Genomic DNA, 18,500 nt, shown 5'->3' with positions numbered 1-18,500 from the left:
ACCCTACACTCTATACCCTACACTATACACTCTATACCCTACACTCTACACCATGCACTCTATACCCTACACTCTACACTCTATACCCTACAATCTATACCCTACACTCTATACCCTACACTCTATACCATACACTCTATACCCTACACTCTATACCCTACACTCTATACCCTACACTCTACACCCTACAGGCTATACCCTACACTCTATACCCTACACTCTATACCCTACACTCTACACCCTACACTCTATACCCTACACTCTATACCCTACACCCTATACCCTACACTCTACACTCTATACCCTACACTCTATACCCTACACTTTATACCATACACTCTATACCATACTTTCTATACCCTACACTCTATACCGTACACTCTACACTCTATACCCTACACTCTACACTCTATACCCTACACTCTATACCCTACACTCTACACTCTATACTCTACACTCTACACTCTATACCCTACACTCTATACCCTACAATCTATACCATACACTCTATACCATACACTCTATACCCTACACTCTATACCCTACACTCTATACCCTACACTCTACACTCAATACCATACACTCTATACCCTACACTCTATACCCTACACTCTATACTCTATACCCTACTGTCTATACCATACAGGCTATACCCTACACTCTATACCCTACACTCTATACCCTACACTCTATACCCTACACTCTATATCCTACACTCTATACCCTGCACTCCATACCCTACACTCTACACTCTATACCCGACACTCTATACCCTACACTCTATACCCTACACTCTACACTCTATACCCTACACTCTATACCATACACTCTACACCCAACACTCTATACCATACACTCTATACCCTACACTCTACACTCTATACCCTACATTCTATACCCTACACTCTATACACTACACTCTATACCCTACACTCTACACTCTATACCCTACACTCCACACCCTACACTCTATACCCTACACTCTAATCCCTACACTCTACACTCTATACCCTACACTCTATACCCTACACTCTATACCCTACACTCTATACCCTACACTCTACACTCTATACCCTACACTCTACAGCCTACACTCTACACTCTATACCCTACACTCTATACCCTACACTCTATACCCTACAATCTACACTCTATACCCTACACTCTATACCCTACACTCTACACTCAATACCATACACTCTATACCTTACACTCTATACCCTACACTCTATACCCTACACTCTAAACTCTATACCCTACACTCTGCACTCTATACCCTACACTCTATAACATACCCTCTATACCCTACACTCTATACCCTACACTCTATACCATACACTCTACACTCTATCTCTATACCCTACACTCTATACCATACACTCTACACCCTACACTCTATACCATACACTCTATACCCTACACTCTACACTCTATAACCTACACTCTATACCCTACACTCAATACCCTACACTCTATACCCTACACTCTATACCCTACACCATACACTCTATACCCTACACTCTACACCATGCACTCTATACTCTATACTCTATACCCTACACTCTACACTCTATACCCTACACTCTATACCCTACAATCTATACCCTACACTCTATACCCTACACTCTATACCCTACACTCTATACCCTACACTCTACACTCCATACCCTACACTCTATACCATACACTCTATACCCTACAATCTATACCCTACACTCTATAACCTATACTCTATACCCTTCACTTTATACCCTACACTCTATACCCTACACTCTATACCCTACACTTTATACCCTACACTCTACACTCTACACTCTATACCCTACACTTTATTCCATACACTCTATACCATACACTCTATACCCTACACTCTATACCGTACACTCTACACTCTATACCCTATACTCTATACCCTACACTCTACACTCTATACCCTACACTCTATACCCTACACTCTACACTCTATACCCTACACTCTATACCCTACACTCTATACCCTACACTCTACACTCTATACCCTACACTCTATACCCTACACTCTATACCCTACACTCTATACCCTACACTCTACACTCTATACCCTGCACTCTATACCGTACACTCTGCACTCTATACCCTACACTCTATACCCTACACTCTATACCCTACACTTTATACCCTACACTCTATACCGTACACTCTACACTCTATACCCTACACTCTATACCCTACACTCTACACTCTATACCCTACACTCTATACCCTACACTCTACACTCTATACCCTACACTCTACACTCTATACCCTACACTCTATACCCTACAATCTATACCATACACTCTATACCATACACTCTATACCCTACACTCTATATCATACACTCTATAGCCTACACTCTACACTCTATACCCCACACTCTACACTCTATACCCTACACTCTATAACCTACACTCTATAACATACACTCTATTCCATACACTGTATGCCCTACACACTATACCCTACACTCTACACTCTACAATCTATACCCTACACTCTACACTCTACACCTTACACTCTATACATTACACTCTATGCGCTACACTCTACACTCTATACCCTACACTCTATACTATACACTCTATACCCTACACTCTATACCCTACACTCAATACCCTGTCTTCTATACCCTACACTCTACACTCTATACCATACACTCTATACCCTACACTCTACACTCTATACCCTACACTCTACACTCAATACCATACACTCTATACCCTACACTCTATACCCTACACTCGATACTCTATGCCCTGCTGTCTATACCCTACAGGCTATACCCTACACTCTATACCCTACACTCTATACCCTACACTCTATACCCTACACTCTACACCCTACACTCTATATCATACACTGTATAGCCTACATTCTACACTCTATACCCTACACTCTATACCCTACACTCTATACCATACACTCTATTCCATACACTCTATGCCCTACACAACATACCCTACACTCTACACTCTACAATCTATACCCTACACTCTACACTCTACACTCTATACCTTACACTCTATACCCTACACTCTATACCCTACACTCTACACTCTATACCCTACACCCTACACTCTATACCCTACACTCTATACCCTACACTCTATACCCTACACTCTACACTCTATACCCTACACTCTATACCCTACACTTTATACCATACACTCTATACCATACTTTCTATACCCTACACTCTATACCGTACACTCTACACTCTATACCCTACACTCTACACTCTATACCCTACACTCTATACCCTACACTCTACACTCTATACTCTACACTCTACACTCTATACCCTACACTCTATACCCGACAATCTATACCATACACTCTATACCATACACTCTATACCCTACACTCTATACCCTACACTCTATACCCTACACTCTACACTCAATACCATACACTCTATACCCTACACTCTATACCCTACACTCTATACTCTATACCCTACTGTCTATACCATACAGGCTATACCCTACACTCTATACCCTACACTCTATACCATACACTCTATACCATACACTCTATACCCTACACTCTATAACCTACACTCTAATCCCTACACTCTACACTCTATACCCTACACTCTATACCCTACACTCTATACCCTACACTCTATACCCTACACTCTACACTCTATACACTACACTCTACACCCTACACTCTACACTCTATACCCTACACTCTACACTCTATACCCTACATTCTATACCATACACTCTATACACTACACTCTATACCCTACACTCTACACTCTATACCCTACACTCTATACCCTACACTCTACACTCTATACTCTACACTCTACACTCTATACCCTACACTCTATACCCTACAATCTATACCATACACTCTATACCATACACTCTATACCCTACACTCTATACCCTACACTCTATACCCTACACTCTGTACCCTACACTCTACACTCAATACCATACACTCTATACCCTACACTCTATACCCTACACTCTATACTCTATACCCTACTGTCTATACCATACAGGCTATACCCTACACTCTATACGCTACACTCTATACCCTACACTCTATACCCTGCACTCCATACCCTACACTCTACACTCTATACCCGACACTCTATACCCTACACTCTATACCCTACTCTCTACACTCTATACCCTACACTCTATACCATACACTCTACACCCAACACTCTATACCATACACTCTATACCCTACACTCTACACTCTATACCCTACATTCTATACCCTACACTCTATACACTACACTCTATACCCTACACTCTACACTCTATACCCTACACTCCACACCCTACACTCTATAACCTACACTCTAATCCCTACACTCTACACTCTATACCCTACACTCTATACCCTACACTCTATACCCTACACTCTATACCCTACACTCTACACTCTATACACTACACTCTACACCCTACACTCTACACTCTATACCCTACACTCTATACCCTACACTCTATACCCTACAATCTACACTCTATACCCTACACTCTATACCCTACACTCTACATTCAATACCATACACTCTATACCTTACACTCTATACCCTACACTCTATACCCTACACTCTAAACTCTATACCCTACACTGCACTCTATACCCTACACTCTATAACATACCCTCTATACCCTACACTCTATACCCTACACTCTATACCATACACTCTACACTCTATCTCTATACCCTACACTCTATACCATACACTCTACACCCTACACTCTATACCATACACTCTATACCCTACACTCTACACTCTATAACCTACACTCTATACCCTACACTCAATACCCTACACTCTATACCCTACACTCTATACCCTACACCATACACTCTATACCCTACACTCTACACCATGCACTCTATACCCTATACTCTATACCCTACACTCTACATTCTATACCCTACACTCTATACCCTACAATCTATACCCTACACTCTATACCCTACACTCTATACCCTACACTCTATACCCTACACTCTACACTCCATACCCTACACTCTATACCATACACAATATACCCTACAATCTATACCCTACACTCTATAACCTATACTCTATACCCTTCACTTTATACCCTACACTCTACACCCTACACTCTATACCCTACACTCTATACCCTACACTCTATACCCTACACTTTATACCCTACACTCTACACTCTACACTCTATACCCTACACTTTATTCCATACACTCTATACCATACACTCTATACCCTACACTCTATACCGTACACTCTACACTCTATACCCTATACTCTATACCCTACACTCTACACTCTATACCCTACACTCTATACCCAACACTCTACACTCTATACCCTACACTCTACACTCTATACCCTACACTCTATACCCTACACTCTATACCCTACACTCTACACTCTATACCCTACACTCTATACCCTACACTCTATACCCTACACTCTATACCCTACACTCTACACCCTGCACTCTATACCGTACACTCTGCACTCTATACCCTACACTCTATACCCTACACTCTATACCCTACACTTTATACCCTACACTCTATACCGTACACTCTACACTCTATACCCTACACTCTACACTCTATACCCTACACTCTTTACCCTACACTCTACACTCTATACCCTACACTCTACACTCTATACCCTACACTCTATACCCTACAATCTATACCATACACTCTATACCATACACTCTATACCCTACACTCTATATCATACACTCTATAGCCTACACTCTACACTCTATACCCCACACTCTACACTCTATACCCTACACTCTATAACCTACACTCTATAACATACACTCTATTCCATACACTGTATGCCCTACACACTATACCCTACACTCTACACTCTACAATCTATACCCTACACTCTACACTCTACACCTTACACTCTATACATTACACTCTATGCCCTACACTCTACAATCTATACCCTACACTCTATACCCTACACTCAATACCCTGTCTTCTATACCCTACACTCTACACTCTATACCATACACTCTATACCCTACACTCTACACTCTATACCCTACATTCTACACTCAATACCATACACTCTATACCCTACACTCTATACCCTACACTCGATACTCTATGCCCTGCTGTCTATACCCTACAGGCTATACCCTACACTCTATACCCTACACTCTATACCCTACACTCTATACCCTACACTCTACACCCTACACTCTATATCATACACTGTATAGCCTACATTCTACACTCTATACCCTACACTCTATACCCTACACTCTATACCATACACTCTATTCCATACACTCTATGCCCTACACAACATACCCTACACTCTACACTCTACAATCTATACCCTACACTCTACACTCTACACTCTATACCTTACACTCTATACCCTACACTCTACACTCTATACCCTACACCCTACACTCTATACCCTACACTCTATACCCTACACTCTATACCCTACACTCTACACTCTATACCCTACACTCTATACCCTACACTTTATACCATACACTCTATACCATACTTTCTATACCCTACACTCTATACCGTACACTCTACACTCTATACCCTACACTCTACACTCTATACCCTACACTCTATACCCTACACTCTACACTCTATACTCTACACTCTACACCCTACACTCTATACCCTACAATCTATACCATACACTCTATACCATACACTCTATACCATACACTCTATACCCTACACTCTATACCCTACACTCTATACCCTACACTCTACACTCAATACCATACACTCTATACCCTACACTCTATACCCTACACTCTATACTCTATACCCTACTGTCTATACCATACAGGCTATACCCTACACTCTATACCCTACACTCTATACCCTACACTCTATACCCTACACTCTGCACTCCATACCCTACACTCTACACTCTATACCCGACACTCTATACCCTACACTCTATACCCTACACTCTACACTCTATACCCTACACTCTATACCATACACTCTACACACAACACTCTATACCATACACTCTATACCCTACACTCTACACTCTATACCCTACATTCTATACCCTACACTCTATACACTACACTCTATACCCTACACTCTATACCCTACACTCTACACTCTATACCCTACACCCTACACTCTATACCCTACACTCTATACCCTACACTCTATACCCTACACTCTACACTCTATACCCTACACTCTATACCCTACACTTTATACCATACACTCTATACCATACTTTCTATACCCTACACTCTATACCGTACACTCTACACTCTATACCCTACACTCTACACTCTATACCCTACACTCTATACCCTACACTCTACACTCTATACTCTACACTCTACACCCTACACTCTATACCCTACAATCTATACCATACACTCTATACCATACACTCTATACCATACACTCTATACCCTACACTCTATACCCTACACTCTATACCCTACACTCTATACCCTACACTCTACACTCAACACCATACACTCTATACCCTACACTCTATACCCTACACTCTATACTCTATACCCTACTGTCTATACCATACAGGCTATACCCTACACTCTATACCCTACACTCTATACCCTACACTCTATACCCTACACTCTGCACTCCATACCCTACACTCTACACTCTATACCCGACACTCTATACCATACACTCTATACCCTACACTCTACACTCTATACCCTACATTCTATACCCTACACTCTATACACTACACTCTATACCCTACACTCTACACTCTATACCCTACACTCCACACCCTACACTCTATAACCTACACTCTAATCCCTACACTCTACACTCTATACCCTACACTCTATACCCTACACTCTATACCCTACACTCTATACCCTACACTCTACACTCTATACCCTACACTCTACACCCTACACTCTATACCCTACACTCTATACCCTACACTCTATACCCTACAATCTACACTCTATACCCTACACTCTATACCCTACACTCTACACTCAATACCATACACTCTATACCTTACACTCTATACCGTACACTCTATACCCTACACTCTGCACTCTATACCCTACACTCTGCACTCTATACCCTACACTCTATAACATACCCTCTATACCCTACACTCTATACCATACACTCTACACCCTACACTCTATACCATACACTCTATACCCTACACTCTACACTCTATACCCTACACTCTATACCCTACACTCAATACCCTACACTCTATACCCTACACTCTATACCCTACACCATACACTCTATACCCTACACTCTACACCATGCACTCTATACCCTATACTCTATTCCCTACACTCTACACTCTATACCCTACACTCTATACCCTACAATCTATACCCTACACTCTATACCCTACACTCTATACCCTACACTCTATACCCTACACTCTACACTCCATACCCTACACTCTATACCATACACTCTATACCCTACAATCTATACCCTACACTCTATAACCTATACTCTATACCCTTCACTTTATACCCTACACTCTACACCCTACACTCTATACCCTACACTCTATACCCTACACTCTATACCCTACACTTTATACCCTACACTCTACACTTTACACTCTATACCCTACACTTTATTCCATACACTCTATACCATACACTCTATACCCTACACTCTATACCGTACACTCTACACTCTATACCCTATACTCTATACCCTACACTCTACACTCTATACCCTACACTCTATACCCAACACTCTACACTCTATACTCTACACTCTACACTCTATACCCTACACTCTATACCCTACACTCTATACCCTACACTCTATACCCTACAATCTATACCATACACTCTATACCATACACTCTATACCCTACACTCTATACCCTACACTCTATACCCTACACTCTGTACCCTACACTCTACACTCAATACCATACACTCTATACCCTACACTCTATACCCTACACTCTATACTCTATACCCTACTGTCTATACCATACAGGCTATACCCTACACTCTATACCCTACACTCTATACCCTACACTCTATACCCTGCACTCCATACCCTACACTCTACACTCTATACCCGACACTCTATACCCTACACTCTATACCCTACTCTCTACACTCTATACCCTACACTCTATACCCTACACTCTAAACTCTATACCCTACACTCTGCACTCTATACCCTACACTCTATAACATACCCTCTATACCCTACACTCTATACCCTACACTCTATACCATACACTCTACACTCTATCTCTATACCCTACACTTTATACCATACACTCTACACCCTACACTCTATACCATACACTCTATACCCTACACTCTACACTCTATAACCTACACTCTATACCCTACACTCAATACCCTACACTCTATACCCTACACTCTATACCCTACACCATACACTCTATACCCTACACTCTACACCATGCACTCTATACTCTATACTCTATACCCTACACTCTACACTCTATACCCTACACTCTATACCCTACAATCTATACCCTACACTCTATACCCTACACTCTATACCCTACACTCTATACCCTACACTCTACACTCCATACCCTACACTCTATACCATACACTCTATACCCTACAATCTATACCCTACACTCTATAACCTATACTCTATACCCTTCACTTTATACCCTACACTCTATACCCTACACTCTATACCCTACACTTTATACCCTACACTCTACACTCTACACTCTATACCCTACACTTTATTCCATACACTCTATACCATACACTCTATACCCTACACTCTATACCGTACACTCTACACTCTATACCCTATACTCTATACCCTACACTCTACACTCTATACCCTACACTCTATACCCTACACTCTACACTCTATACCCTACACTCTATACCCTACACTCTATACCCTACACTCTACACTCTATACCCTACACTCTATACCCTACACTCTATACCCTACACTCTACACTCTATACCCTGCACTCTATACCGTACACTCTGCACTCTATACCCTACACTCTATACCCTACACTCTATACCCTACACTTTATACCCTACACTCTATACCGTACACTCTACACTCTATACCCTACACTCTATACCCTACACTCTACACTCTATACCCTACACTCTATACCCTACACTCTACACTCTATACCCTACACTCTACACTCTATACCCTACACTCTATACCCTACAATCTATACCATACACTCTATACCATACACTCTATACCCTACACTCTATATCATACACTCTATAGCCTACACTCTACACTCTATACCCCACACTCTACACTCTATACCCTACACTCTATAACCTACACTCTATAACATACACTCTATTCCATACACTGTATGCCCTACACACTATACCCTACACTCTACACTCTACAATCTATACCCTACACTCTACACTCTACACCTTACACTCTATACATTACACTCTATGCCCTACACTCTACACTCTATACCCTACACTCTATACTATACACTCTATACCCTACACTCTATACCCTACACTCAATACCCTGTCTTCTATACCCTACACTCTACACTCTATACCATACACTCTATACCCTACACTCTACACTCTATACCCTACACTCTACACTCAATACCATACACTCTATACCCTACACTCTATACCCTACACTCGATACTCTATGCCCTGCTGTCTATACCCTACAGGCTATACCCTACACTCTATACCCTACACTCTATACCCTACACTCTATACCCTACACTCTACACCCTACACTCTATATCATACACTGTATAGCCTACATTCTACACTCTATACCCTACACTCTATACCCTACACTCTATACCATACACTCTATTCCATACACTCTATGCCCTACACAACATACCCTACACTCTACACTCTACAATCTATACCCTACACTCTACACTCTACACTCTATACCTTACACTCTATACCCTACACTCTATACCCTACACTCTACACTCTATACCCTACACCCTACACTCTATACCCTACACTCTATACCCTACACTCTATACCCTACACTCTACACTCTATACCCTACACTCTATACCCTACACTTTATACCATACACTCTATACCATACTTTCTATACCCTACACTCTATACCGTACACTCTACACTCTATACCCTACACTCTACACTCTATACCCTACACTCTATACCCTACACTCTACACTCTATACTCTACACTCTACACTCTATACCCTACACTCTATACCCGACAATCTATACCATACACTCTATACCATACACTCTATACCCTACACTCTATACCCTACACTCTATACCCTACACTCTACACTCAATACCATACACTCTATACCCTACACTCTATACCCTACACTCTATACTCTATACCCTACTGTCTATACCATACAGGCTATACCCTACACTCTATACCCTACACTCTATACCCTACACTCTATACCCTACACTCTATACCCTACACTCTATACCCTGCACTCCATACCCTACACTCTACACTCTATACCCGACACTCTATACCCTACACTCTATACCCTACACTCTACACTCTATACCCTACACTCTATACCATACACTCTACACCCAACACTCTATACCATACACTCTATACCCTACACTCTACACTCTATACCCTACATTCTATACCATACACTCTATACACTACACTCTATACCCTACACTCTACACTCTATACCCTACACTCTATACCCTACACTCTACACTCTATACTCTACACTCTACACTCTATACCCTACACTCTATACCCTACAATCTATACCATACACTCTATACCATACACTCTATACCCTACACTCTATACCCTACACTCTATACCCTACACTCTGTACCCTACACTCTACACTCAATACCATACACTCTATACCCTACACTCTATACCCTACACTCTATACTCTATACCCTACTGTCTATACCATACAGGCTATACCCTACACTCTATACCCTACACTCTATACCCTACACTCTATACCCTGCACTCCATACCCTACACTCTACACTCTATACCCGACACTCTATACCCTACACTCTATACCCTACTCTCTACACTCTATACCCTACACTCTATACCATACACTCTACACCCAACACTCTATACCATACACTCTATACCCTACACTCTACACTCTATACCCTACATTCTATACCCTACACTCTATACACTACACTCTATACCCTACACTCTACACTCTATACCCTACACTCCACACCCTACACTCTATAACCTACACTCTAATCCCTACACTCTACACTCTATACCCTACACTCTATACCCTACACTCTATACCCTACACTCTATACCCTACACTCTACACTCTATACACTACACTCTACACCCTACACTCTACACTCTATACCCTACACTCTATACCCTACACTCTATACCCTACAATCTACACTCTATACCCTACACTCTATACCCTACACTCTACATTCAATACCATACACTCTATACCTTACACTCTATACCCAACACTCTATACCCTACACTCTAAACTCTATACCCTACACTGCACTCTATACCCTACACTCTATAACATACCCTCTATACCCTACACTCTATACCCTACACTCTATACCATACACTCTACACTCTATCTCTATACCCTACACTCTATACCATACACTCTACACCCTACACTCTATACCATACACTCTATACCCTACACTCTACACTCTATAACCTACACTCTATACCCTACACTCAATACCCTACACTCTATACCCTACACTCTATACCCTACACCATACACTCTATACCCTACACTCTACACCATGCACTCTATACCCTATACTCTATACCCTACACTCTACATTCTATACCCTACACTCTATACCCTACAATCTATACCCTACACTCTATACCCTACACTCTATACCCTACACTCTATACCCTACACTCTACACTCCATACCCTACACTCTATACCATACACAATATACCCTACAATCTATACCCTACACTCTATAACCTATACTCTATACCCTTCACTTTATACCCTACACTCTACACCCTACACTCTATACCCTACACTCTATACCCTACACTCTATACCCTACACTTTATACCCTACACTCTACACTCTACACTCTATACCCTACACTTTATTCCATACACTCTATACCATACACTCTATACCCTACACTCTATACCGTACACTCTACACTCTATACCCTATACTCTATACCCTACACTCTACACTCTATACCCTACACTCTATACCCAACACTCTACACTCTATACCCTACACTCTACACTCTATACCCTACACTCTATACCCTACACTCTATACCCTACACTCTACACTCTATACCCTACACTCTATACCCTACACTCTATACCCTACACTCTATACCCTACACTCTACACCCTGCACTCTATACCGTACACTCTGCACTCTATACCCTACACTCTATACCCTACACTCTATACCCTACACTTTATACCCTACACTCTATACCGTACACTCTACACTCTATACCCTACACTCTACACTCTATACCCTACACTCTTTACCCTACACTCTACACTCTATACCCTACACTCTACACTCTATACCCTACACTCTATACCCTACAATCTATACCATACACTCTATACCATACACTCTATACCCTACACTCTATATCATACACTCTATAGCCTACACTCTACACTCTATACCCCACACTCTACACTCTATACCCTACACTCTATAACCTACACTCTATAACATACACTCTATTCCATACACTGTATGCCCTACACACTATACCCTACACTCTACACTCTACAATCTATACCCTACACTCTACACTCTACACCTTACACTCTATACATTACACTCTATGCCCTACACTCTACAATCTATACCCTACACTCTATACCCTACACTCAATACCCTGTCTTCTATACCCTACACTCTACACTCTATACCATACACTCTATACCCTACACTCTACACTCTATACCCTACATTCTACACTCAATACCATACACTCTATACCCTACACTCTATACCCTACACTCGATACTCTATGCCCTGCTGTCTATACCCTACAGGCTATACCCTACACTCTATACCCTACACTCTATACCCTACACTCTATACCCTACACTCTACACCCTACACTCTATATCATACACTGTATAGCCTACATTCTACACTCTATACCCTACACTCTATACCCTACACTCTATACCATACACTCTATTCCATACACTCTATGCCCTACACAACATACCCTACACTCTACACTCTACAATCTATACCCTACACTCTACACTCTACACTCTATACCTTACACTCTATACCCTACACTCTACACTCTATACCCTACACCCTACACTCTATACCCTACACTCTATACCCTACACTCTATACCCTACACTCTACACTCTATACCCTACACTCTATACCCTACACTTTATACCATACACTCTATACCATACTTTCTATACCCTACACTCTATACCGTACACTCTACACTCTATACCCTACACTCTACACTCTATACCCTACACTCTATACCCTACACTCTACACTCTATACTCTACACTCTACACCCTACACTCTATACCCTACAATCTATACCATACACTCTATACCATACACTCTATACCATACACTCTATACCCTACACTCTATACCCTACACTCTATACCCTACACTCTACACTCAATACCATACACTCTATACCCTACACTCTATACCCTACACTCTATACTCTATACCCTACTGTCTATACCATACAGGCTATACCCTACACTCTATACCCTACACTCTATACCCTACACTCTATACCCTACACTCTGCACTCCATACCCTACACTCTACACTCTATACCCGACACTCTATACCCTACACTCTATACCCTACACTCTACACTCTATACCCTACACTCTATACCATACACTCTACACACAACACTCTATACCATACACTCTATACCCTACACTCTACACTCTATACCCTACATTCTATACCCTACACTCTATACACTACACTCTATACCCTACACTCTATACCCTACACTCTATACCCTACACTCTACACTCTATACCCTACACCCTACACTCTATACCCTACACTCTATACCCTACACTCTATACCCTACACTCTACACTCTATACCCTACACTCTATACCCTACACTTTATACCATACACTCTATACCATACTTTCTATACCCTACACTCTATACCGTACACTCTACACTCTATACCCTACACTCTACACTCTATACCCTACACTCTATACCCTACACTCTACACTCTATACTCTACACTCTACACCCTACACTCTATACCCTACAATCTATACCATACACTCTATACCATACACTCTATACCATACACTCTATACCCTACACTCTATACCCTACACTCTATACCCTACACTCTATACCCTACACTCTACACTCAACACCATACACTCTATACCCTACACTCTATACCCTACACTCTATACTCTATACCCTACTGTCTATACCATACAGGCTATACCCTACACTCTATACCCTACACTCTATACCCTACACTCTATACCCTACACTCTGCACTCCATACCCTACACTCTACACTCTATACCCGACACTCTATACCATACACTCTATACCCTACACTCTACACTCTATACCCTACATTCTATACCCTACACTCTATACACTACACTCTATACCCTACACTCTACACTCTATACCCTACACTCCACACCCTACACTCTATAACCTACACTCTAATCCCTACACTCTACACTCTATACCCTACACTCTATACCCTACACTCTATACCCTACACTCTATACCCTACACTCTACACTCTATACCCTACACTCTACACCCTACACTCTATACCCTACACTCTATACCCTACACTCTATACCCTACAATCTACACTCTATACCCTACACTCTATACCCTACACTCTACACTCAATACCATACACTCTATACCTTACACTCTATACCGTACACTCTATACCCTACACTCTGCACTCTATACCCTACACTCTGCACTCTATACCCTACACTCTATAACATACCCTCTATACCCTACACTCTATACCATACACTCTACACCCTACACTCTATACCATACACTCTATACCCTACACTCTACACTCTATACCCTACACTCTATACCCTACACTCAATACCCTACACTCTATACCCTACACTCTATACCCTACACTCTATACCCTACACTCTACACTCCATACCCTACACTCTATACCATACACTCTATACCCTACAATCTATACCCTACACTCTATAACCTATACTCTATACCCTTCACTTTATACCCTACACTCTACACCCTACACTCTATACCCTACACTCTATACCCTACACTCTATACCCTACACTTTATACCCTACACTCTACACTTTACACTCTATACCCTACACTTTATTCCATACACTCTATACCATACACTCTATACCCTACACTCTATACCGTACACTCTACACTCTATACCCTATACTCTATACCCTACACTCTACACTCTATACCCTACACTCTATACCCAACACTCTACACTCTATACTCTACACTCTACACTCTATACCCTACACTCTATACCCTACACTCTATACCCTACACTCTATACCCTACAATCTATACCATACACTCTATACCATACACTCTATACCCTACATTCTATACCCTACACTCTATACCCTACACTCTGTACCCTACACTCTACACTCAATACCATACACTCTATACCCTACACTCTATACCCTACACTCTATACTCTATACCCTACTGTCTATACCATACAGGCTATACCCTACACTCTATACCCTACACTCTATACCCTACACTCTATACCCTGCACTCCATACCCTACACTCTACACTCTATACCCGACACTCTATACCCTACACTCTATACCCTACTCTCTACACTCTATACCCTACACTCTATACCATACACTCTACACCCAACACTCTATACCATACACTCTATACCCTACACTCTACACTCTATACCCTACATTCTATACCCTACACTCTATACACTACACTCTATACCCTACACTCTACACTCTATACCCTACACTCCACACCCTACACTCTATAACCTACACTCTAATCCCTACACTCTACACTCTATACCCTACACTCTATACCCTACACTCTATACCCTACACTCTATACCCTACACTCTACACTCTATACACTACACTCTACACCCTACACTCTACACTCTATACCCTACACTCTATACCCTACACTCTATACCCTACAATCTACACTCTATACCCTACACTCTATACCCTACACTCTACATTCAATACCATACACTCTATACCTTACACTCTATACCCTACACTCTATACCCTACACTCTAAACTCTATACCCTACACTGCACTCTATACCCTACACTCTATAACATACCCTCTATACCCTACACTCTATACCCTACACTCTATACCATACACTCTACACTCTATCTCTATACCCTACACTCTATACCATACACTCTACACCCTACACTCTATACCATACACTCTATACCCTACACTCTACACTCTATAACCTACACTCTATACCCTACACTCAATACCCTACACTCTATACCCTACACTCTATACCCTACACCATACACTCTATACCCTACACTCTACACCATGCACTCTATACCCTATACTCTATACCCTACACTCTACATTCTATACCCTACACTCTATACCCTACAATCTATACCCTACACTCTATACCCTACACTCTATACCCTACACTCTATACCCTACACTCTATACCCTACACTCTACACTCCATACCCTACACTCTATACCATACACAATATACCCTACAATCTATACCCTACACTCTATAACCTATACTCTATACCCTTCACTTTATACCCTACACTCTACACCCTACACTCTATACCCTACACTCTATACCCTACACTCTATACCCTACACTTTATACCCTACACTCTACACTCTACACTCTATACCCTACACTTTATTCCATACACTCTATACCATACACTCTATACCCTACACTCTATACCGTACACTCTACACTCTATACCCTATACTCTATACCCTACACTCTACACTCTATACCCTACACTCTATACCCAACACTCTACACTCTATACCCTACACTCTACACTCTATACCCTACACTCTATACCCTACACTCTATACCCTACACTCTACACTCTATACCCTACACTCTATACCCTACACTCTATACCCTACACTCTATACCCTACACTCTACACCCTGCACTCTATACCGTACACTCTGCACTCTATACCCTACACTCTATACCCTACACTCTATACCCTACACTTTATACCCTACACTCTATACCGTACACTCTACACTCTATACCCTACACTCTATACCCTACACTCTACACTCTATACCCTACACTCTTTACCCTACACTCTACACTCTATACCCTACACTCTACACTCTATACCCTACACTCTATACCCTACAATCTATACCATACACTCTATACCATACACTCTATACC

The sequence above is a fragment of the Ranitomeya imitator genome, chromosome 5 (assembly GCF_032444005.1).
Source record: "Ranitomeya imitator isolate aRanImi1 chromosome 5, aRanImi1.pri, whole genome shotgun sequence".
NCBI lineage: Eukaryota > Metazoa > Chordata > Amphibia > Anura > Dendrobatidae > Ranitomeya > Ranitomeya imitator.
This window is presented reverse-complemented; position numbering follows the sequence as displayed.